At 35.0% G+C, this 25,830-nt stretch overlaps 1 protein-coding gene across 4 annotated transcripts in view; it reads right to left on the bottom strand.

The window, feature by feature from the left end:
• Nucleotides 1-25,830, bottom strand: part of TBL1XR1 (TBL1X/Y related 1) — a 156,940-nt gene that overhangs the window by 41,623 nt on the left and 89,487 nt on the right. Inside the window, exon 1 of one of the 4 annotated variants that reach the window (XM_063099131.1) lies at nucleotides 19,790-19,825. The exons of the other annotated variants lie outside the window; for them this stretch is intronic. The gene's annotated coding sequence lies outside the window, so the exon portion shown is untranslated. Of the gene's footprint in view, nucleotides 1-19,789; nucleotides 19,826-25,830 lie in introns of those variants that run through there. 4 annotated transcript variants of the gene reach the window in all.

Here is a 25,830-nt window from a genome sequence, read left to right on the forward strand (position 1 = left end):
AGTTAGGGAGACATTGCAGTAATCCAGAAGATTAAATAAAACCTGGACTATCACAGCAGAGCTAGAGAGGAGTACTGGAATTCCAAAGATATTTAGGAAGTAGACTCACTGATGACTTACTGGACACAGAGTTGAGGAAAAGGGAAGAATCAAAGGTTTCTTTTTGGACAACTAGTTGGGTGGCACTGCCATTTACTGAGGCGGAAAACCATACAGCAAGAGTTGCAACTATCTTCATGTAAAGAAAACGGTACTATCCCCCAAATTACTTCAAAGAATACAATTAATTTTGTATAACCTGAATGTTCAATAAATGCTTAGTGGAATGATAAAGGTAAATATTCCTTTGATGATTTTGGCCCAGGACATCTTGTCTAGATATCACATTCGATGATAAGTGCTCTGGAGGATACCTTGCTCAATTTTACCTTAATTCCCAGTAAAGTGCAGTACTGCGCTTAGCACACATGGTAGGCACTCAATAGCTAATTTTTTAAAGCCTCTTGAACTGAATGAATTTAAAAAGAAAACAAACAACCCTACCCATTATAAAATTATAAGAAATTAAATCATAATTTTACCCATTATGGATGTTTGTCAGAAACAACTAGTGACTTTTATTTTAGGATTTTCCAAAATGAGATGGCGAGGTGAAATCCAAGCATCAAGTGAGTTGACCCTTGAACAACAAGGGGCACGTTCCCCTGCCCCACATCCCACTCCCAAGCAGTAGAAAATCCTCGTATAACTTCTTCTTGGGTCACAGCCATGCAACTGCACTCCCCAAGCCCCAGGCAGGTGTGGGGAGGACCCCTCATTTTTACTTAAGTAGTACTTAAGCAGTTAAATACTGAACTACTAATAGCCTACTGTTAGGCAGGCTACTCAACTGTTTGGTTACGTATGTCATGTATCCATGACATACTAACCAAAAATTCCAATACATGTACTGAGAAAAATCCACATATAAGTGGACCTGTGCAGTTCAAACCCGTGTTGTTCAAGGGCTTGCTGTATTCTCTTTCTCTAATACATTGTTCAGTCCACACTCAGATAATGAACACTGGCACTGAAGAAGTACCTAAGATGCAAAGGTTTTCAACAATGACCGCTTCTGATAAGCAAAGGTAATCAATGTCCCAACTTAAAGTAGTGATCAGTGGTGTTTGAGCATTACCTAAGTGATTCCATGGCAAAGAAAAATACAAATCAAAATGATACTAAGTAATGTTTATAAAAATTTCTCAAATAGATACATATTGCTGGTATTTTTTTTTAAGCCATAATAAAAAATACTGAACAAGCAGAGCAGGGGAATCATCTGTTCAAACTTCCATGAACTGATTATCCCATTAATTATAATGCTGCATCAGTTTCTGGCAATCAAAACTCAATTTTTTAAGGGAAAAGACCTTAAAAGGCCCAAGTCCAAAACATCTTAAAAGTCTATGCACCAAACAGCAAAATTACTGAAAATACCACTACTTCATTAGTGTACTTAACATGGCTTGGCAGAAATGGTCCTTTCTAGTTTACTTGTAGTCTTCACATGCCCTACATGAAGACTAGATACCAGGTAACACAGATTCTCAGAGGGCACACAAGAACACTTACCACTGCTACCTCCTCCAGTGTGGTATCTTTCAGAACAATTATCTTTTTTTTTTCTGACTGGTAATGGGATCGCAACCCTCGGCACGGTGTTGCCTGCACCACGCTCAGCCAGTGAGCGCACGGGCCATCCCTATATAGAATCCGAACCCGCAGCCTCGGTGCTACCAGCGCTGCACTCTCCCAAGTGAGCCAGGGGGTCGGCCCCAGAACAATTATCTTTAAAGTAGGTCACAAAATAGCAGAGACACTCACCCAATCTTTACCCTGTTATCACCTCAGTGTCAGGCCTAGTGGAAGGTGTATTATGTGTAAACAAAGTCCTACCCTCAAGGAACTTATGAACTATTAAACAGGATACCCAAAATAAATTAATACTTCCTAAATTCACAAAGCATTTATTTGTATATTCTGCCTGATCACACTTGTTCATGCTTAAATAATAAATAACCGAGTTCCAAGAAAAATTAGGTATCTTTGTACTTTCCATCCTAACTCTCAGAAACTGCTTGTAAACTCATAAAAGCTTTTACTTAAAATGCTTAGCAGTTAGTCAGTCAACTACTTAATTCAATTCAGAGCTATATTATAGTGGCCAAAAGCAAACACAAAACTACATTCTTAATACTTAGCCACGTGGTTATATTCAAAAGTACATTCTTATTCAAAAGTATTAATATTTTAAAAGTTCACTACAAAATACTACTTTACTTCATGACTTTATAGACAATAATTTAGCAAATATTATAAAAACACAGTACTGAGGCAATATGGCTATAATTCATTCATTCAACTGAATATGTACCGAATTTTCAGCACCACAAAACTAAATTCAGCAGACATACTGAACAATAACTGCTCCAAATATTTAATCATCTCCTAGTTTCTCTTCTACACATCCAGTACTATTTCAGACTTTAGCCTCAATCAACACAGATATCATATTCTTTTCTAATCCCATTCTTGAAGCAAACCAGGCCCAACTATGATCCTAGATATCACATTATTTTAAATTCAAATGACTGAAAAAAACAGCGAAAGAGTTATGGACAGAGAGAAAGAAAGAAAAAAGATTATCTCCTTAAATCTCCTACCTACAACACACTGTTATAAGATATGGGAATTCTGTGTGTGTTCCAAAGTCAAATGTATAACAAAATTACTTTATCTTACAAAAATAATTTAGTCCAAAATGTGTAGTAGCAACATACTATCCCATAACATACGTATTAAATTCTTTTGTTCAACAGTTAGATGATTCTAAATTTTCATTATTCTAAGACTGACATAAGATGTGTTTTTCTTCCAGGTCTTTTTGGTTGGCACGCACTTATGAATATTCCCCAAGATCAGGAAAAGTCCACACAAGTAAATTTCTGGGTCAATGAGAATTAGATGAATGGCTATTTTATTTTTAATGAATACTGACAAATTAAAACAAGAAAATGACTAAGGTTAGTGACAGATTGGATTTGAAGAAATAAAAAAGAAAAGAGGGGGAAAGTCAGATTTTTCCAATTGTTTCTGGACTAGAAAGTGGAAAGAACTGCCCATGGAAGTGGGTACCTAGAAAGTGTAGCAACCCCCCAGGAAGTCACACTTTACAGAAGCTGAACTCTTGGTGTAAAAGGAGGACAGCCCAGCAGAGATGCTCCAGTTGAGATACAATGTTATCATTCACAGCTCATGGAGAGTGGCACCATGGTGGGTCCCCCTCACATAAGAAGGTTATATTTCTAGTTACTTGTATTACTTTGAGGTGACAAGCCAATCCAAACAAATGCGGATCAGATGATCATTTTGCATGTGTGTGTCCCCATCAGAGAGGAATAAATGTGTTTTTTTTTTTTTTTTTTTTTAGGTGAAAAGTGAAAAAAAAACCACTACAACGATCATACGATTAGTAAAAATGGTGGGAAAAAAACATACTGTAACACTTTTTCTGACCAATTTATTGCATTCACTCAGTCAAAACTATGGTTGAGTACTTCCAATGGTACAAGGTACTATCACAGCTGCTGAAGACACAGCTAAATAAAGCAGACTAGGACCAGACCTTATGAGCTTACAGATTGCTGGAAAGAAAGACAATTAACTAGTTATAACTCAGACAAGAAAAAGTACAAAAAACTAGGAGAGCATACAACTTAAGGCTAGCGGTGCAGGAAGGCAAAGAACTTAAAATGTAGGTGGCTTACAGGCTTCTTTAACAGTGTTGGAGAGCTAAGTTTATTTTTAATTCAAAATTTCTGAAATGCACCAAGTTACCCTTGCTCCTGTGTGCACACTGCTTCTCATTAATACGGATGTTAAGAAAAATGGAGGAAAGTATATTCCCATTTACTAAGTACCTGCTACATGCTATGTATGGTGCTAGGCCTTATACATATTATTTAATTTCCTCTTCATTATTATCTTCCTCATTTCAATGTGACAATGCTGACATGTGAGAACAGCATTTCTATATATAGAAATGTTATTTAAATACTAAGCACTTAAATTTGACTTTCATCCATGCAGGAAAAAAAAACAATGAGTATAAAGAATCAAAATTCTTGGCACTACAAGGTCTGTTGCTAATTCAAAGTCATGACATACGATGTCAAGGCCCCCTGTATACTACAGGCTGTCACTGTACAGTTTACATGGCCCTCAGTATAAATGGCAGTCCTAAATGATCAGCCAGCCTCTGCTGTCACACAGACCATTACAATACCCACTAAATAACAACTTTTAAACTCACAACAGAATAATCTATTAAAATTATTTTGTTTGTTGGATGTGAGTTCTCAACCTGCTGTGAAGCAAAGTAATAGTCCATCTGCTGTCTTGCTGCCCACAGGGTTATCATAGGGAACTCTATCAAACTGTCTTGCTGAAACCAAGACACACTGTGACAATACTATTTCTTTAATATGGTGGACCTATTGTACTTTTTACTACAAACTCAAACTATCATAACTAACAAGAAAAAAAACCAAGTGTGTGTGGAGGGGAAGTGAGTCACCTCAGAATGTGACTGTATCTGAAGATAGGGCCTTTAAAGAGGTGACTAAGTCCAAATGAGGCCACTTGGGTGGGGACTAATCCAACATGACTGGTGCCCTTATAAGAACAGGAAGACACATCAAGGATACATGTGCACAGAAGAAGGGCCATGTGAGGACACAGTGAGAAGATGGCCATCTGCAAGTCAAGAAAAATGGCCTCAGAAGAAACCAACCTTGCTGACACCTTGATCTTGGACTTCTAGCATCTGGAACTGTGAGAAAACAAATTTCTGTTATTTAAGCTACCCAGACTATGGTATTTTGTTTTGGCAGCCCTAGTAAACATACAAATCCATCATCACAAATTCTTAAAACTCTGTTTAATCACTCATTCAATACCTTTGAATTTACTAAAGTTCAAATTGCTAGAATCTGCCTTTTTGAAAATTTGACTCTATCTTTAGAAACCTATGCTGTCTTCTTGAAATGATCAAAGATGACAAGATTAACATAATACATTAACATTTATAATCTTCTGCCCACCAATGTCCCATTCACTACAGGAGAAGCATCAAAAAACTGCTTTACCCTTAATTTCCTGCCTCTTTAAAAGTAATAATTAAAATCCTACCAATGTTAGATTATGCCACTTTTGTGTGTATAAAATATTGTACATTAAAGAAGGTAAATTTTAAGACTTAGCTTTACTGTCTTTAGCAAATAGCCTAAAATGTGACTAAATTAAGTACCTTAATAGACTAAATGAAACCATATTTACTAAAGTACATTTGTAAACTGTAAAGCAAATGTAACATTAGGATTTAGATACAACCACATAAATAATCTCAAGGAGAAACACTAAATTCTAAATAACACGCATATTTCAGCTTATTTTAATACAATAATCAAACCAAAACTAACAAAAAAAGCCCCAGTCCAACAAAATGAATAATTTCACTGATTTCTTAAAGTACTAACATTAAACGACAACAAATTTACTTTTTTGTGCATTATCCCTGAAAACTACAAATACATCTGCAAACATTTCAAAGATATATTTTCATGACTGCCTGTGATATTATGTCTGAAGAGAAACAAAGCAACGTATTTCCTTAAAACAAACAAAAACTCTACCACTCTTAACACTGACTCTACCACTCTTAACACTGGACAAGTGCTAAGTTTAAACTATATTTTTAAATAAGACTCAATCTCACAAAATATTATTTTATTCACACTATCAAAAAGGAGAAAATACTCTTTTAAAATAATTGATCCTGTAACTCATTTATTTTATGTAAGTTATTTTTACAAGATATCTTTAATAATTTGAATATAATGTCCCAGTGAAAAGTCTACTTTGTACTTAGCATAGAAATTGGGTCTCACAGTGCAATCTGTATAACCCTGGAGTTCCCAAGACTTTTTAAGGGGTCTGTGAGGGTCAGAATTATTTTTATAATGTTACTAAGATATTACTTGTCTTTTTCACTAAAATGACACTTGCAATGACGTTACAAAGCAACAGTGGGTAAAACTGCTCACATCTGAGTACAAATCAAGGCAGTGGCACCTTACCATACTAACAGTCATTGCATTTTTTCACCATCACGCACTCAAAAAAAAAAAATTTCTTCCCTGAAAAATATCTCGATGAAGCAGCAAAAATTATTCATTTTATTAAAATCTTGATACTCAAATATACATCTTTTTAATATCCTATTCCTATATAACAAAATGTTAAGTACAGATAAAGCACTTCCACTGCATACCAAAGCAATGGTTGTTTCAAAGAAAAGGCACTGTATAATTATTTGAATTGCAAGATGAACTAGCTACTTTTTTCATGAAACACCATTTATGCCTCAAAGAACAATCAAAAGTAAGGTTTTTCAGACTGGAAATATGGCACACATTTTCTTACAAATGAACAAAGTGAAACTCACTTTAAAGAAAATAACTAACAGTATTTGCTGGCAAGGATAAAACTTAAGCTTTTAAGTGAAAATTAGGATTTTGGAGCTTGACAGTTTCCTAATGCTTAAATACTTCTTTAATAAGATCAGTGGTAATGTTAATGGCTCTAATTTTTTGATATTGCACAATAAACGTACAGAAGATCTTTATAACTCAGGGAACCAATTCTTTCCTCAATGGCCAGTGCAAAATTATACACGGGTAAAAGATCCACTGAAGTTCAAGAGACCAGTGGATTTTAATGTAACGGAATACAAAAAGTTCACTGATACAATTTCAGATCCTACACTATAGCTAACTCTTAAGAAACTATCCACTTGTTGAGGTTTGGTGTAGTAGCAAAGTAAAATATCAAAATTTATCTTAAAAGTAAATTTTTCTTTTGATTTGAAAAATTCCAGATTTTTTTTCAAATATTTAAACTACTCCATCATAACTCAACACATGAATGTAGAAGATGTGAGAACCCAGCCTTTTTTAGAGATTAACAGAGATTTGCAAAAACGTAAAAACAATGCCACTCTTTTCTTTAAATATTTTGTCTTGGAAAACACTTATTTTTCACAAAAATACATGATTTGTGTTAAAGTGCTATGAATGGGTGTGTTATGTTAAAATATATTAGTAAGTAATATCAAATTTCAGTTTTACTATATGGTGCAGTAAATATCGATAGCTATAAACCACATAAACAAAAGCTCTTTGGGGTCATCAATAAATTAAGACTGTAATGGAACACTAACTAAAATGTTTGTGATCTGCTAGTATACAACTTGATTCCCTCCTGGCAATACTGGTGATAATCTTTTCGTCAAAGAGTTTTCCCTGGGGAAATAAGAAAATAGCCTCCTTAAGCTACAGTACTGTTCAGATTTTGATATGACCTAAATCTTTAGTTTGTTTTCTTTTGTGTTCATGTTGGAATACACATTAGGTATTTAATAAATTTATATTTAATAAACAAAAAGGTTTATTAAATATACCAAAGTTTTAGTTTGGATAGAACATATAACATCTACTAACTCTAAAATATATCAGCAGTGAAAATTATAAATTTTCTGAGACAACATCTCTGTAAATGGACTTCTTTCCAGATATACCCACTTGATTTGATAATTTTACTGAAATTTAGTTTTTCTATCATGCATTTAACAAATATTTTACTATTACACTATATGTCTGCCACTGTTCTAAGCCCTGAGCACTGTTAACAAAAAGAAATCCATTAACATAAAAGTAGTCTTCACAGCTAAATTCCAGATTGCATCCCATTTCCTCCAAATTCTACTAAAAAAAGCTGTAGAAAAGGTGTGGAAGCTGTGGGAAAGAGGCACTGCCACCACAACACACTCCCTTCTCTTCTGGTGGGATCTATATTACCTTGCATGGTTTTTCCACCCAGACTCATTATGTGTGTTAAGTGGTAAGGTTCCAAAGGGCCACACACCTGAAATTTCCCATCAACTGAAATTTGGTTTCTCTCTTGCACTCTATTTCCCAAAGAAAATAAATTCAAGACTACAAGCACTGACAGCCTTCTTCACCACAAATAAGGCAACAAAGAATGCAGTACTTTGGCACTGAATCAATCACAGAATTGATTCATCATATACTCAATCTGTTAGCTACATGAGAAATAAAGGAAGGGAGCTACTAGCTGAGCAACAAATTTTATAGCCAGATTTCTAGATCACACCAGAAGGTATGGTACAATTTCCATACTTTCTCCTGTGTTGCTGAGGACACATAAGAATGAGCAGTGGAGATGTAGGGGAAGGGATTTAGAGAACAGAGAGGAAAAACCTTGTCCACACTCACCACTGCTAGTGCTACCACATCAATAATTGCTGTGGATATATTAAAAAGATACTCAAGCCTAAGATGACAGGGCTTTCTTTCTTTTCAAAATCCTTGTATATGAGCCATTATCAACCTCTTGCCAGTTTGGAAGACTAAGCCTAGGAATTATTGAGTAAACACAGCTCTCCCTACAATCTCCTGTTACCCCTTTCCCTAGACTAGTCTACCACCCACCCCAATATTTAGCACTATTCCACTAATGAAATTCTACCTTCACAGTTTCCTGCTCCCCATCCTCTCTTGAACCTAACTCTGACATCCCACACTCTAACACCAACTGAGCCTGTTGCACTCTTCAAACAGTACCTCTCCAACTCTCATCATCAAAAAAAACATTTCATTCCTTAGAGCCAGGTAGACGACAAGCTTGGCAAGCTGATATACTACAGTGCTAATGAATAATAATAGTTTAATGTTCTGCTTTCCAAGGAAATTACTTATATTGCAACAAAAGCATAAATACATTTTCTTAACTCAGTGTTTCTCAAACTTGAGTAATATTAAGTACCTTTTAAAAGTAAAAACACACTGATTCCAAGAGCTGACTAAGATTATTATGTTATCAAAATTTATATAAATATAAAACTAGGAATAGTATTTATCTTAAACTATAAAATGAAATTTACCTATCAATATCAAGATGCTTGATGTCTATTGCCAACTATAGGATTAAAATAAACATGAATAGTTGTACTTTGTTTCAAAGTGGCCGCCCAAATGATCCAAAATGTGCTGCTTATTTTTATTTTTAGGCTACAACATGCCCCTCCTCCAAAAGAAAACCCCAATTTAGAATTTCTCATGGAGAAATTGCTAATCCAGAATACAACCACAGACAGTGAATCTCTCACTTTGTGATCTAAGAATGGGGAAAAAAATGATATAAAGTAGGAGACCTGAAGACAAAAAAGAAATGTTTGAGAAGGCAGGCATTCTTGCATCCTTCAATTTATCATTTCTAATCCAATCTTGTAAGAGAATGCTCAATAACAATTTGAATAATTAAAATTACTTGCATATTTCATGAAACAAGTCTACTTTAATAGTGTTAGTTTTTCATTTACTTGCAATTTATGTAATACTAATAACTCATAATTCATCCTTCAAAAACAGATGCACATGTGACTTAGAAATTTTAAAAATTTGTTCAGTGTTTTAATACAAATAAGACCCCTTAGAGCAACGTTATAAATAAAAGATTTTTGTCTAGCCTAGTTGGCAAGAACAGAAAAGAGTACAATTTTAAAAAGACAAACAAGGTAGGCCAAGGTACAAATGACTTGGGGGAGGAGGGGGGATATTAGCAAGAGACTGGGGGAGATGGGAGATTATTGGACTAAGCTGGAAGATTTAGCCAGGCAGTTCCCTCAAAATTTGCCGTACATTAGAATCAACTGGGGAGCTTTTAAAAATCCTGACATCATATCATACTCCATACTAATTAAACTCAAATCTCTAGACAAGGAAGGCAGAAACAGTATTTTTTAAAGATTTGAAGGTGAATACAGTGCACAACAAAGTTTGGGAACCAGTGGTTTATCCAACTAAAACCATTCTGATAATCTGCAAAATGTGACAATTTAAGAAAAACAGTCTTCAGACCACAAAGTACTCTCAAAATCCTTATGCCTTTCTGTATTAGTTTCCTAGGACTGCCGTGACAAAGTATCACAGTCTGGGTGGCTTAAAACAACAGAAATTTATTGTCTCACAGTTGTAGTCATTAAGTCTGAAATCAACTGTGTGGGCAGGACCACACTCCATCCAATGCTTCTGGAAGAGAAATGACCCCATACATCTTCCAGTTTCTGTAGCCTCAGGGTTTCCTTGGCTTGTAGCAGCAAAATTTCAGTCTCTGCCTTCACTTCACACGGCCAACTTCCCTCTGTGTCTGGGTCTTCACACGCCATTGTGCTTTGTGTGTCTGTGTCTAAATTTCCCTCTTTTAATAAAAACACCAGTCATATTGGAACAGGGACAATACTAATGATTTCATCTTAACTTGATTACAAAGACCCTGTTTTCCAAGGTCATATTCATAGGTACTGGGGGTGCTAGGGCTTTAACATATCTTTTGGGGGACAAAATTCAACCCCCGATACTTTCTTTCAAAACTTCCCTACTAACCAACTATAAAACTTAGTGTTATGTGGCTTTTTGCAGATTTCCAGCTTAAAAAGAACTAATTCAAATACGCCTGCACCTTTTCAGAGCTGGGAAGGACAAAAAATTGGAAGGTGCAATTCTAAATCTGAATAGAGTATCCATCCTCTTGCATCACCTCAGCAGCTAGACTACCCTATTATTACACAATAAAAGTTAAAAAAAATAAAATAACAGCTACCCTCACGCTAGTTTCTTCTTGCTTTGGCTGACAAACATATTTCAAGGCACTCCTCTAGCAAAGTCTCAAATTTTTTTTAGCTTGGCAATAAAGTCACTCACAACATAGCAACTTACAGTTATAGTTCATATTCCTTCCCCCACGCTTACAATCAAGCCAAACAGAACTACACTGTCAAAGTTTCACTGCATTAGTTTCCTGGGGCTGCCTAAACAATATACCACAAACAACAGAATTTTATTGTTTCACAATTCTTTAGTCAGAAGTCTGAAATCCACGTGTTGGCAGGGCCACACTCCCTCTTAAGGTGCTGAGGAAGGATCTGTTCCAGATCCCTCTCCTAGATTCCTTGGTGTCTCAGTTCATTTGGGCTGCTAAAATATCTTAGACTGGGTAATTTATAAACAACAGAAATTTCTCACAGTTCTGGAGGCTGGGAAGTCCAAGACCAAGGAACCAGCAGATCTGGCATCTGGTGAGGGATCCCTGCTTCAGGGACGGCATCTTCTTGCTGTATCCTCACATGGCCTAAGGAGCAGAGGAGCTCCCTTCAACCTCTTTTCTAAGGGTACTAATTCCACTCATGAGGACTCACTTCCCAAAAGGCCCCAACTCTTAATACCACCATAATGGAGGTTAGGTTTTAACATGAATTTTGGAGGGACATACTCAGACCATAGCACTTGGCGTATGGATACATTACTACAGTCACTTCACCGTTTTCTCCCTGTGTTTCTTCATACTGTTTTCCCTCTATGTCTAAGTACAAATTTCCTCTTTTTTATAAGGATATCAGTCATACTGTATTAGGACCTACCCTAATAACCTCATTTTATCCTGAATATCTCTAAAAACCCTATCAGACTACACTCTGAGGTACTGAAGGTTAGGACATCAACATTTGAAGTTTGGGGGACACAATTCAACTCCTAACAGTTACTAAGCTGAGAAAGCCCAGGACTGGTAAATACATATGCTACCATTTTCCCCCTCCAATGATGTAAGTGACAGGTACAGACAACAGATAACAAGACTTTTCCCCTTACCTTCAGTTATCTGTCTAGCTTGGTTTTCAGATAACCCCTCAAAAACAAAAACAAAACTAACACTAATTATGGTAACTATGATGGCATCAATAACTTTATATGGCTGAATACAACTCAAGTGTATCACACTTTTCTCTTCTTGCTATAGAGTTATTTAACTCTGCCCCAACAACTTGGACCTTGGCTATGTGACACACTTTGGCCAATGGAATTTGTGTAGATATGATACACCCTATATCCAATCACAAGACTTAAGAGATATTACAAGTGTGTGCCAGCTCTCTTGCTCTTTTCTTCTGCCAAAAGAATGAGCATGTCCCACATGGGGCCTGCTCCAACAGCCTGGATCCCCAAATGAACAGACTCATGGAACAGAGCCACAGCCAACCCACATCATCTACATGTAAAATGAATGGAAAAGAAGCCTTTATTATTGTAAACCAGTGAAACTGTTTGCTATCATAAAGAAAACTGATCAACTTTAAAACAGCATTTTGATTGTATACATACCTAGGGGATATAGACTAAGGACAAAAAAATAACCTCAAAGAAATTTTAAACTGTTTTCAGAAGTCTTGTAACAATAGTTTTAAATTTGTAACTTTAGAAGAAAAACCTTTTCATCTTTTCTTCATAGTATAGTACTGTACTCCACAAGCTGGCTACATCTGGAGGATATACAGCAATATGCTTGCTTGGGAATTTGAGAAGTTAGAGGATGAATGTGTCCTATTGTCTAGAGAACAATTTTTCTTGATGGTAAATAAGTTTGACCATTTTACTTTTATTTAAAAATTTGTATCCTATGGAACTGAATGCAAAAAATTAAATTAAAATTATTTTAATGCTTAGAATACGTTAATATATTTTCATTAAAATTCATACAAATGAAGCTTTAAAATCCTATAATCTTACATTTATAAGTAGGAAATCATGATTTTTCACTTACTAAAAACATGCATTATCTAGTTCTAAAATGGCCTAGAACCAATTAATGACAACCAATAGTAATGAGTACCCCATATCTAGATTGTAGTATGTAAACATTTTCCACTAAAAAGAATCCAAACTCCTTGGAAAAATGGCCAATTTCAGGGCTGAAGCAGGGAACCCAAAACATCTTATCATGCAAGAAAGCAAGGAAACTATCAAAGACCCCTGGTATCTTATTAATAGGAGATAGGAGGAGTTTCTGGATTGGTGAAAGCATCCATATGGTGCACTTAACTCCACAGGAAAAGGAACTCCTGTGCTTGGGAGCCTTCCATACCTCACAAAATGTATCTCTTCATCTGATCATCTGTGTCCTTTATAATGAACCAGTAAAGTCCTTGTAGAAGCTGAAATCTATCACCATCCTTCAAAATGCAAAGGAATGCACCATGGACTGTATCTCGACTGGCACACAGGACATGCTTAAAACTACATAAAGCTGGTCTTTTGGGATACTCTCAAAACATAAAGGCACCATTACTTTTGTGTAATGCTGAATCCAAAGTGGTTTTGAGACAAGGCTCTCAAAAACAATGGTTGCACTCATCTGCTGCCCAGTGTGTTGCAAAGGAAAAGAAGTCACTGGATGCTCATCTACCCCGACTGGGGATCTTTCACCGTAAGTGACGGGAGCAAGATGTTTTATCCGAGATGGTTTGATTATCAGCCAACACCACAGCCTAATTCCTGCTACTCAATGCAGAAGTAATGATATGATGAGAAAATAACCATTTTGCTATCTCTGAAAAAATAATGGACCTAGACACCAATCTTGAATGAGTGCTAAGCCCACTAGGGGAAAATTTGATGTGGAACTTTATAATGGATGGTGTCTTAGTGCATAGGGCTGCTATAACAAAAATACCTTAGGCTGGGTAATCTATAAACAGTATAAATTTATTACTTATGGTTCTAAAGACTAGGAAGTCCAAAATCAAGGTGCCAACAGATTTAGTGTCTGGTAAGGCTCATTCTCTGCCTCACAGATAGGGCCTTGCTGCTGCACCCTCGCATGACAGAAAGGCAAAATGAGTTCCCTCCAGCCTCTTTATAAGGTCACTAATCTCATTCACAAGGACTCCATCCTCACAACCTAAGCACCTCCCAAACATCTTAATATCAACACATCAGGGATTAGATTTTAACATGTGAATTTTGGAGGGACAAAAACATTCTGACTATAGCAGATGAATTAATATCAACATCACTGAAAATCAGACAACAGATGGTTTATACCTCATGATGTGATGTAAAAGGAAGATAAAAGACTTTATGACCAAAGAATTAAAAGTTCAATCAAGCCTCTAACTACCCACTCTACAGAAATCACAGGAGGAGAGTAGACTGTGTTAAACAATACCTCAAGTACGCAATTAGCCAAATTCAGAATGTGGGAAATTCCACAGGACAAATGAATCAATTTCTTATCTCAGTAAGTGGAAGAGACAAAGAATTTAGAAACTAAAAGCAATTTGTAGACTTTAGTTGGATCCTGATTAAAAGTAGCCATTAGAAAATGTCATTTAGGAGACAAAGAAAAAAATACTGATTTCCTTTACCTCTTCCAGTTTCTCATGGAGTCTGTATCTTTTCTGGACAATTTACGTTCACTAAAAAATGAAAACTACATAAGAGTAGACCCTTGATCTTTCTTATTCACCACTGTAGTTTTATGCCTGGAATACAGCTTGATTCACAGAGGGCACTCAATTATTATTTGTTGAAAAAAAATATGACTTTTTCTTTTTACTAGTCATTAGTGTTTTAAAATACCAAAAAATAATCTTCAGTAACTTAAACTCAATATTCCTTCTCCCAAGTTCCCATACTGATCACCATTACACCCTCAATTTCAATAATTTCTATCTCCATTTCTTTTTTGGCCAAACACTGAATATGAAGAAAGAAAAAGGTCCCTGCTCCAGTTTCTATTATACCAGTGTTTTTACTTATTGTGGTGTATCAAAGTCACCTGGGGCAGCATTTTCAAAGTAATGTCATAAACTCTATGACAACCCTGAAAAGCCAATTAAATTTCAGCAAGACAGAGATAAAGCAGAAGCATGTGTATTTTGACAAATTCCTCAGATCATGCAAACCATGGCTTCCCTCATGCCACATACTTCAAAATTTCTCTAAATACTATAACTGTTTAAAAATAAATAACTTTTTTTAGTGTAAACTCAAATCTCTGATCTTCTCAGTTCCTAATTGAACAGGTTTTCTTAATCACTTCAAGCAACACATCCTTCTTAGTACCTTTCAATCCAGTATCACCCTCCTGTAATTTATCTTTTCTCCCTCTATTTTCATCTACCAATCAGACATTTCAACAACAAATGCTATGATCCTGACATTTGGCTCAAGCAGCCTTGCCAACTCCCACTCAAGCACTCCATAACCCCAAACAATGACCAGAATAGGGTCTAAAATCACTTGGCCTCCTCTGAGCCATTTGGCAATCGTTTTATTATGTTTTTAACTTCCTTATCAAATTTTCCATCATGAGTTTACAAAAATTTCAATGACTCCATCTCACTAAAAGCCCCTCAATCTCAGGCAACATCTTTGGTAAAATTTAACAGAACCTTCCTGGACATTTTGTTCATTCTAAAAACTTTTATTTTCATTCATCCTATTATTTTGTGCCAAGAAGTAGTAACTGACATATAAAAGAATAAATTGTCTCTCTACCACAGAATTTGTCAGGTCTTCTAGGTAATAACTATCATATCATTAGCAAAATTACTAGCCCTTTACAAGGGAATTTAACACAGTAACTAACAAAATCAATAGCTTTTCTCTGCTCCAGTAATAAGCACCTATAAATACAAATGAAAAAATAAATATCCCATTTACAAGAGCAAAAAACTATTAAATATTTAGGGAAAAAAAAGAACAAGATGACAAAGGATTTATGTAACCAAAAATATTTTTATTGTAAGATGTAAAGATCTGAGTAAAGGAAAAGGTATACCCTTATTTTGAGACAAATGTCATCATCATAAAAATAACTTCTTGAAACTGATATACAATGCAAATTCAATTTCCTATTAAAATTTTTAGTAATTTTTATAATTGGACATGGAATTATATGGAAAAATGACTGAAAATATCCCAGAGTATAAAAGAAGTAGTGAAAGAGAAACACATTTAACATAGGCCATGTGGGAATTGAATTCAGTGGCAAAAGGAGAGACTGTGGTACAGACTTGTACTGCCACGAGTGACTGTAATCTGAAAGGAAATAAAATTGGGCCCACATGTTTTATCATAGACCAAAAAAAATTCCAAATAGATTTAATACTTAAATATTTTAAATAAACATGTATAGTATGTTCTTGTATGTACACACATACTTATATATATTTTACCAAAATACTAGAGGCTATATGTCCCATCTAGAGAGCAGAAAAAAACCTTTAAAACTGGGAAAAATTTGAAAGATCTATAATGCCTGTTTCTGGCAGGAAAATGGGGAAAAGGTTAGTCCCATATACTGTGAAAGTGGAAATGTGAATTCTTATTGGAAAACAATCTTGCAACCTCTATTAAAATTAAAAACATTAGACTCACCATAAGAATTGCTTTTTTGTGTGGTAAAAATGGTCAGTTACAATGTCACATAGTTCAACTAACACATATACCCTACACCCTAAAGAAATAAAAGTTCATAAGGATATTTATTTTAGGAACACTGCTTTTTAGTGACTAAAGAAAAGGAAAGAAAGAGTGAATGTCCACTAAATGGGGAGTAGCAAAATCAGATCATGGTACATTCACACTATGGAATATTACACAGTCATTAAGAACAAACTGATGTGGAGAGGGGGACAAAGAAAAAAGACTACACTACAAAAAGTATAATCACACTTATGGATTTAAGTTAAAGAGTATGTGTACCCATATAAGATGAAGGAAGTTTTTGTTTTTGTTAAAGTTTTGCTCCTGACTTTGTGGGCTCCAAATAACATTGTTACTTGTCACCTAATCACCTCCAAATTCAACAGGACATCACACTTCTTGATCTGCATTTCCTGCCATTCCAGGCAAATGAGAATACTGAAAATGAGAACAGTCTTTAAAATCTCAGAATTTGGCTTCTCAACTCAGCATTTGTCTCTTCCACTGATTTTTCTTCTTGCACTAAACATGTGGACAGAGGACTTCTTTACTAGCCCTCTAATCTTCACTGTTTACTCTCACACCCACTGTGAGGAATTAGAAAACTATCCATACAAGCTCTCCTGTTATGTGCTACTCTACAACATATCCTATGGTCTTTCCCACTCCAGCATTCCAATTTTAGCTGACTGATACAAAAGTCTATTTATACGTCCTTTCAGAATCTCGTAATTCAACATCATGATCTGAGGCAATTTATGTCCTACACCCCCAAATTTGTTTCTCCTCTTGCCACCCCTAATACTATCATTGATATTAACATTCACCAGGCTTTAAACTCTAGTATCACGTTGTATTCAACTTCTTATCTCAGCTTCTACCCTCGATCTTCTAGATTTTATCTTCTAGAACCTATGTAATACCTCTTGTAACCCCATCTTCCTTTCTACAGCACTATCACCTATATTATTACAATAGCCTCAGAATCTCTTCCTATTATCTGACACGTAGGCAAAAAACATTAACTCTGATTATGTCATATGTTTACAGCCACCTATTAGCTTCCACATTCACTCTAAACCTTTCATCTAAGCATTTAAGTTCTCCATTCTATGGTGTCAAAGTACCTATCTAGCTGTACAGTACTTTCTTTAAAAGTACTTTATCCTTCAGATATTGTTATCATTCTAACATATCCCACAAATTCCCGCTTTCCTGCTTTTAAGCTCTTTGTTTCACTACAACTGTTGAAATTCTTCTTCAAAAGTCATCTCTTTATGATGCCCATTCAAATGCCAACACTGAAGATGTCTGGGTACTTTTCTCCCGTACCCCTAAACATTACTACTCGTCTTAAAACTGAACAACAGTAAAAAGATTATTAGACCAGGAATCAGAACACACTGACACTTTCTTTCAAATGCTACTTGGCTTCTGACATGAAGACATTAAATCAAGTCATTTTAACTTCCCTAAATCCCAGTTTCTTAATCTGTGAAACAGAATAAACTCTAACCCACATACCTCACAGGTAAGACTGCACGGAAAAGCAGTTTTTAATCTTTTAACTATTAATATTGTTATGTCACCTTTTATTATACATATTTTTAAACCACTACCAAATTATAAGCATTTAAAAAGCAATCTGTGCTTTATAAAGCGCCTAACACATAGTAGCTATTCTGTTTTTTCAACCTTTATAAATCACAAAATATAGCCCTTATACTCCAGCATACAAAATATAATTCAAGCACAATTTATACACAATTTTGCCTTGATCAAAATAAAACAATATCTACAACCCTTCTCCCGACAGATTTCTTTGCAGGAAAACTGCAGTCAAATAATATTTCTAAGATATCTGCCTTAGTTCACCTGAATCAATTATTTATCTAGCATTCACAGTGCCTTAGTTAACCCTAAAATTCTCAAGTCTGACATAGTGGTTATTTCACTGACTTAAAACAACAGATAAAAAATGAAAATACGTGAGAAACATGTTAATTTTCATTAAGCTAAAAGATTTTGTACTTTCCAGCTATGTTTATAAAAATTCAAAAAACAAATGGAAGATAGGGGAATGTGTTGGTTAATTTTAGGTGCTAACCTGACTGGATTAACGGATACCCAAGATAGGTGGTAAAGCATTATTTCCAAGTATATCTGTGAGGGTAGTTCCAGAAAAGATTAGCATTTGAATCAGTGGACTGAGTAAGGAAGACCTGCCTACACCCACTGTGCACGGGCACCATCCAAACAGAATATCCCTGACAGAAAAAGACAGAGGAAAGGCAAATTCTCATTCTTTCTCTCTCTTATGGAGTTTGGACATCAGCAAGGTTCTCCAAGCTTTTGGACTCTAGGACTTGAAAAAGTGGCCCCGGAGGTTTTCAGGTCTTTAAGCTTTGGCCTGCTCTGAGGCCTTCAAACTTGGACTGAGCCTGCTACAGCTTTCCTGGTTCACCAGCTTCCTGACAGCCTACTGAGGGACTGACTTCTGAGCCTCCATAATCATAAGAGCTAATTCTCATAGTGAATCCCCTCTCGTATGTATTTTATAAATATACATATACACACACACTATTTGTTCTGTCTCTCTGAGGAACCCAGACTGATATGGGGGTGAAAATGACACTTCAGTCCTGCAGAACCAGTAAATCATGAACTTACTACCAGAACTTGGGAAAAAAAGAAAAGAAAAGAATAAAAGTCCTTGAATTACCCTTGAAAACCACATAAGCCATGTAATACCTTGTCAAATCAGAAACCAAGAAAGCTATCCAAAACTGTTACGGTCTTATCAAGAGGACACAGGAGCCAACTTGAGGCCAATTTGAGCATCAATACAGAAAATAACTCAATAACCTAAAACATAAATGTGTTTTAACTCCATATGTTCAAAGGCTAGGCCTCTGCAAAAATGTCACTGTTGGCTGATATTTCTCGGTTTTTCGATATTTTACAAAAAAATCACTTTCTTATCACATCTGCTCTTAGATCTCATCCACACTCTTGTACTTACTTACTTGTAATTCATTTTTTAAATCCAAATTTAAGACTACAAATCATCCGTTATACATTTTAATTTACTGTTGCTATAGTGCCTGGTAAGGCTATAGGTATTACTGATAAGAAATCATCTTATTAAGAGTTTAACTCTTCAAAAATCATGGTCAAATGCCAAGAAGTAGCAGCAAAATAAAAAAGTGTCATGATTAATTGGACTATAATTGATTAAAATAGTATAGGTAAGAAAGGAAAATAAGAGTTAGAGACGAATAATGAATAGCAGTTCATGAGAGTAGAAAATCACTTTGTGTGTTAATTTTTTTAAAAAAGCTCACCCTGCATATGTTGTTGCTGAGTTCCACAAAGACAAACATCAGGCAGCATGATGTAATAGAAAGAGTCCTAGACTGAGTCAGGAGACCTCTGTTCTAGTCCAAGGCCTCAGTTTCCTCATCTGTAAAATGAGGGTGCTGAATTAGATCATCTGAAAGGGCTCCTCTAGCTAAAACATTGAGTGATTCTACAGATGATTCAAGAAGAAGCAATAAAATGTAGGATTTTTGTTAGCAGCAGGAAGGAACAGGCATGAAAACAACTCAGGTTATAAAAGGATACAAACAAACTTTTAAATTGCAAAAAGCAATTGCATTATAATTTTCAACTGCTAGAAAGGTTTTCAGGATATACCAGCCTTAGTAGCATTATCATCTAAGCTGGATTAGTAAGGAGTAACCAAATCATGACCTGAAAAGACCTATCCACCTTTGGCCAGACACACAACCTGAGTAAATCTAGAAAAAAGTACAGGAAACACCATGGATAAGTAATTACTTGATGTGACAAAGTGCCTCATAACTGCCCCCGACCGAATAAGTAACTTAACAAAGAATAAAATGACAAGAAAAATGATTAGAGTGAATTAAATGACATTTAATTTTAATATGCAATAAAACAATTATTATGCTTGTGATATCCTTCTGTGTTAATGAGTGTATTTTACCTATGCATAATATTTTTTTCTGGTTAGCTCTCAAAATAAAAACTGGCTAAAGGAAAAAAATGATTTTTTCCAGTGACACATAGAAACATTTAAAAATAGAGTATCTTTTTGTTTAAGTTTTGTGTACTGAAAGAAATCAAACTTCTATCCATAACAAATAATGGGCTCTCATACCTCAAAAAATGGTGGTTTTCTAACTAATTTCCTAAATGTAATTAACTGCCTGACAATCCTTCAGAGTCTAACAGATTTAACCACTAGTTTTCAGTTAAAAGATAAGCTGATGTCCTACTATATTTATTTATTTATTGCTTACGTTGATGCTAAGGTTCTTACCTGGCAGATATAAAACTCCAGGCATACAGAACGAATGAACGTACCTTTGCAATCAAGAATCTGTCAAAAATATACTCAGAATATCTTTTAAAGGATGTAAAGATACAATCAAACATTCAATGAAACAAACTTGCTTTTTAAAGTTTGTTTTAATGCAAATTACCTAAAGTGATCATAAAATAACTTGGCACACAACTGTATTACTTAGTCATTTGAACATTTCACCTTGGCAATACAAAGTATTTAACACAATATTCAGAATCACTAATAAAATTTCTCCTCTGGTTGGTGTGTGTGTGTGTATATATATATATATATATATATATAAAGACAAAAATAAAGAAATCCTGATGTGAAGAAAATTCTTGGCTAGACTTGAAATGGCTGTGATATCTATGTGTCCTTGACATAGAAATATCTGAAAACTTCCATTTACATAAAATATATTTCCCATTTTAATATTATGATTTACAATCCTAATGAGCTGATTAAATAACACTCTATGCTTGATGGTAAATAAAAGAAATCATGTGGATATGCAAATCATCCTTTAGAGCTCTATTTTGATCATGAGCTGTTTTCAGCAATTTCCTCCATCTACCTTACCTCCCTCATCACTTTTTCAGAGACACTTAAACATTAAGATATTTAATAAAAATACAACTACTAATGATAAGACACTATTAACAGTACTGTCTTTAGCCAATATTATATAGATGTAAGCCAGCATCTGTGAAAATTTAAGGCTGACTGGACTATTATCTTGGGTAAAATATTCTCCTCTAGATAGGCACTGGTACTAAGATCAGTAAGAGAGAATCTGATGTCTAAATAGCTATTTGGTACATAGCGTGAAGCCCACTTGATGGTTCGCCACTAAATTTCTATCTGCAGGGCATGAACACACATTTGTAATTCATTCTACCACTTCCAAAGTCAGCATACAGGACAATTTTCTCGAAAACCAAGACCTAATATCAATAATATAAAATTCTTGGAACAATATAAATAGCTAGAGGTGGGCACAATACAGCAGCACAATACCTAGAAATGATTTTGTTTATTATTACTGCAATACATTTGGAGAGGTAAAAAGACAAAAAAGACCATAAAGAAGTCCAAATCTATTTTGGATCCCTAGAAAAATATCAAGCCCTTATATCATCAAGTAATTTCATGTAACTTATTTTTAAATTAAATAACTGCTTAGTTTTGTTGGAAGTACTTGTTTCAGAATTAGGGAAGAAAAAAAATTGCCTAGAGAGATACTGTGATGACCCAATTAATGGTTAAAAATCTCAGATCTTATAATTACAAATTATATTTTAATACTGATGTTTTATTTTTCTCTCATCGTCACTCACAACACAACTTAATCTGATACATACATTTTTAAATCCAGCCTATCAGAATAGTTTTCCTAAGAGTTAACTAAAGGGGATAAAAAATGAATTGGTATATTGTATACTATAGCAATTTAATAGCACTATATCTCTCAAAACTTTATAAAAGGACCACAAAATCTTGGAACAGTGATCATTTCTTTAACTCAACTCATTAACACACTGTTACCGTATTCCTAAAATATAGATTTTTTAAAACAAATTTTTTATAACAAATTTTAATTATTCCAATCTGGCAAACAATTCCAGCATGAAACTCATACAGCATTTTCTTTTTTGAAAAATAAATACACACTAAGAAAAGTCCTAAGCCATACTTCATAAATGACAACCGGTCAATTAAAAGAATGGGAGGAGAATCTAATCATCTCCTCTAATAAGAGTTTTCAAAAACTTGCTCAAAATAAGCAACGCCAAGGATTCCATCTCCCATATAATCATACCTGAATCTGAGCATACTCTAGTCATGTATCTCTTCCCTCCAAATTTATGTATTACGAATGATAGTAATTAGTGTTGGCTATACCACTTTGAAATAAATTATTATATGGTTAAGTTTTGTCTTCTCACTTTCATTGTTTGTTTACATGTCTACATCTTTCTGGTAAGGCAGTTCAGAGCTTAGTGCACAGGGAGGAAAATGTCACTGAAGAACTCTAAACTATCTTCAAATTTAAAGAAATAATATCAATTTTAATGAATGCCGCAGAATAACATATTAACAATAGGAACCTGGCTTAGAGAAATACTACCTGTCTTTATTTTTATTTAACATGAAAATTTTCAAACCTACAGAAAATAAATCATCCACATAGTTAATTTTAATGTTAATTAAAATTAACATTTCCTTGTATTTGTTTCACCACGTCTATCAAAAGAAGTTGCAACCATATTTGCCCCATAAATACATCATCTGCCTATCATTAACTAATTTAAGCATTTAATACAGCTTTTAAAAGAAAAAATTTACACAAAATACAATGGACACATATTAGCTGTACCATTCAATGAGTTTTGACAAGTGCATACACCAAAGTAACCCAGATCCCTAATAGGACACAGAATACTGCCATCATTCTAGAAAACTCTCACATGCAATTTTTCCCACTTAATCCCCATACTCAACATACATTTTTACCCCCGGCCAACCATTTCTTCCCCCCAACCGTCAACATAAATTCGTTTTGCCTCCCCCCCCCCACGCACAATAGATTAGGTTTGCCTGTTTTTAGATCATACATACATGCGTAAGACTACATTCACTGAGCATGTTTTAGAAATTAATCGAGTTGCTGCAGATACGAAGAGTTTGTTACTTTCTATTGCTCAGTAGTATTTTGTTGTACGAATACAACACAGTCTGTTTATTCATTCTCTTGTGATAAACACCTGAACTGCTTCCAGTTCAGGGGTTAGCCACATATTATAGTACAGTTGATAAGCAGAATCTGTGGGTATTTTCTTTCTAAGTTTTCCTCCTCCTTCCTCCCTCTAGACTCTATGGGTTTCTGAACTCTTCTCTGATTCCTCTGCCAACAGGAGCCTGCCCTTAGGCAGAAAGCCGTCAAAAGAGGAAACTCCAGTACTATGCCCTTCTTTTAAGAATCCACTCCCATATGGTTTCTACCTGTTTTTGGTTTGTTCTACAGTGTCCTCATAATGTTTGTTTTTTACTATGTTGTCCAGGGACTGTAGTCACTATGTGTGGGAGGATTTGTCCCATAGGAGCCACCTCACCATTTTTGGAATTATAACTCTCTACTCTTCTGAATACATACACGTGACGCGTGTTAAAAACACTGTAATTGACATGTCTTTTTGTGCTCCCCCCGCCCCCGCCCACCAACAAATTGATTAAGCCAGTTCCCTCCAATCAAAAAAGCCAAACTATGCCAGGAAAAAGGGAATTCTGGGAGCTGGAAAGTATAAGAAAAAAATCCAAGAAAGGAGACAGCTGGAGAAGCGATCCAATTCTTTATATGAACCAACACCCAAAGAAGCATTGCAAAGATCTTGAGAACTGAAAATATAAACCACCATTCAGGTCCCATACAAGCTCCTGAGTGGCGCATTCAAGGAGAAGACCCAAAGCAGTATAGGAAGTACTAACCACAGGTGAGACAAAACTTGTAATTTGAGCCTAACCACATTGATCACCTGATTTAAAAAAAAAAAAAAAATCAACATTCTCTGGAGAGAATACAATCCAAAATTACTTATCACACAAAGAATCAGAAAAACCTGACTTATTCTCAAAGGAAAAGACAATAACAGATGTTAATCCTGAGATAATCCCGATGTGAGAATTATCAAAGACGCACTTGAAATGACAGGCAAGACAGAAGTTCTCAGAAGTAGAAACTATAAAAAAGAACCAAATGGAAACTATATAACTGAAAATATATGGAAAAGATTATTAGACAATATAAAGTGCAGAAAAGGGAAGCAAATACTGAATAACTGATCTTCTTGAATAAGAGGATACAAGCAGATGAGAATAAAATTCTAAGTTTTAATAAAAAAAAAAATTTCCTGAAATAACAATTTGCATCTTTAGCTCTCAATGATAATGAAAAAAAATCTAGAGACCTTTCACCAAGATGCTTTCATCCCTATCATTCTATGGCCTCCTGAGGTTCATGAAAGTTCTCATGAGTCACCTATGAAGAATATTCAGTCTATGTAACCTGTGTTACATAAAATTTAAAAGAATGGTGGGATGCAAATAAGGAGATCTGATTCAAGTCTTTGTTCTGTAACTATGACAAAGTATAAGATATGGCATCACTTCTCTAAGCACTAGTTCCTCATTCGTAATATGAGAACAAACTCGATGAGTAATAAAAACTTACTTGACTTTGTAATATAATCCCCAAATCAAATTTTAAGAACCCTTGGAGGGTCATTCCAGTCTCCCCAGATATTAGCATTAGCCAAGTTCTTCAGTACTCTAATTACTGGTTTCTGGCAGATAGAGAACTGATAGATCAGGTAGTTGTGACTAGCAAGGTGTAGAACAATGTCCGACAGATACATAATGCAAGCCACCAATGTAAATTTTAAATTCTAGTAGCCACAAGAAAAATTTTAAGAGAAATAGGTGAAATTTATTCTAAAAATATATTTTATTTAACCCAACATATCTGGGACATTATCATTTCTTGTGATCAATATTTTAAAACTAACGTATTTTATTTTTTCAAATTAAGTCTTCAAAATCCAGCATGCATTTTACATTTACAGCACCTCTAAATTCTGACTAATCATATTTCCAAGCGCTCAACAGCTATATATTGCAAGTAGCTACCACACTGAACAACGCACGTCTAGATACAGGAGTGAAGGGGCGGGGGGGGGGGGTGCCAATAGCAAATAAGGATCAAGGTATTTCAATATGAGTAGTCTGTCTTACATACACACACAAAAAAACTGTATGTTGGTGGTGGCAATGAGAGTGTCTGCCCTGTTCCATGGCATGGGGATAAATTACAGAAAGTCTGTTTCTGAAATCATACACTATGGCTAGAGACCACAATTTTTTAAAATGGCTTAGGTATTGTTTCAAAAGAAGTGAATTAACAAGTATTTATTTTTATGAAAACCACTATTTATTCTATCTGCAATTGGGGGAAGGGAG

The sequence above is a fragment of the Cynocephalus volans genome, chromosome 1 (assembly GCF_027409185.1).
Source record: "Cynocephalus volans isolate mCynVol1 chromosome 1, mCynVol1.pri, whole genome shotgun sequence".
In the NCBI taxonomy this organism is placed as follows: Eukaryota; Metazoa; Chordata; class Mammalia; order Dermoptera; family Cynocephalidae; genus Cynocephalus; species Cynocephalus volans.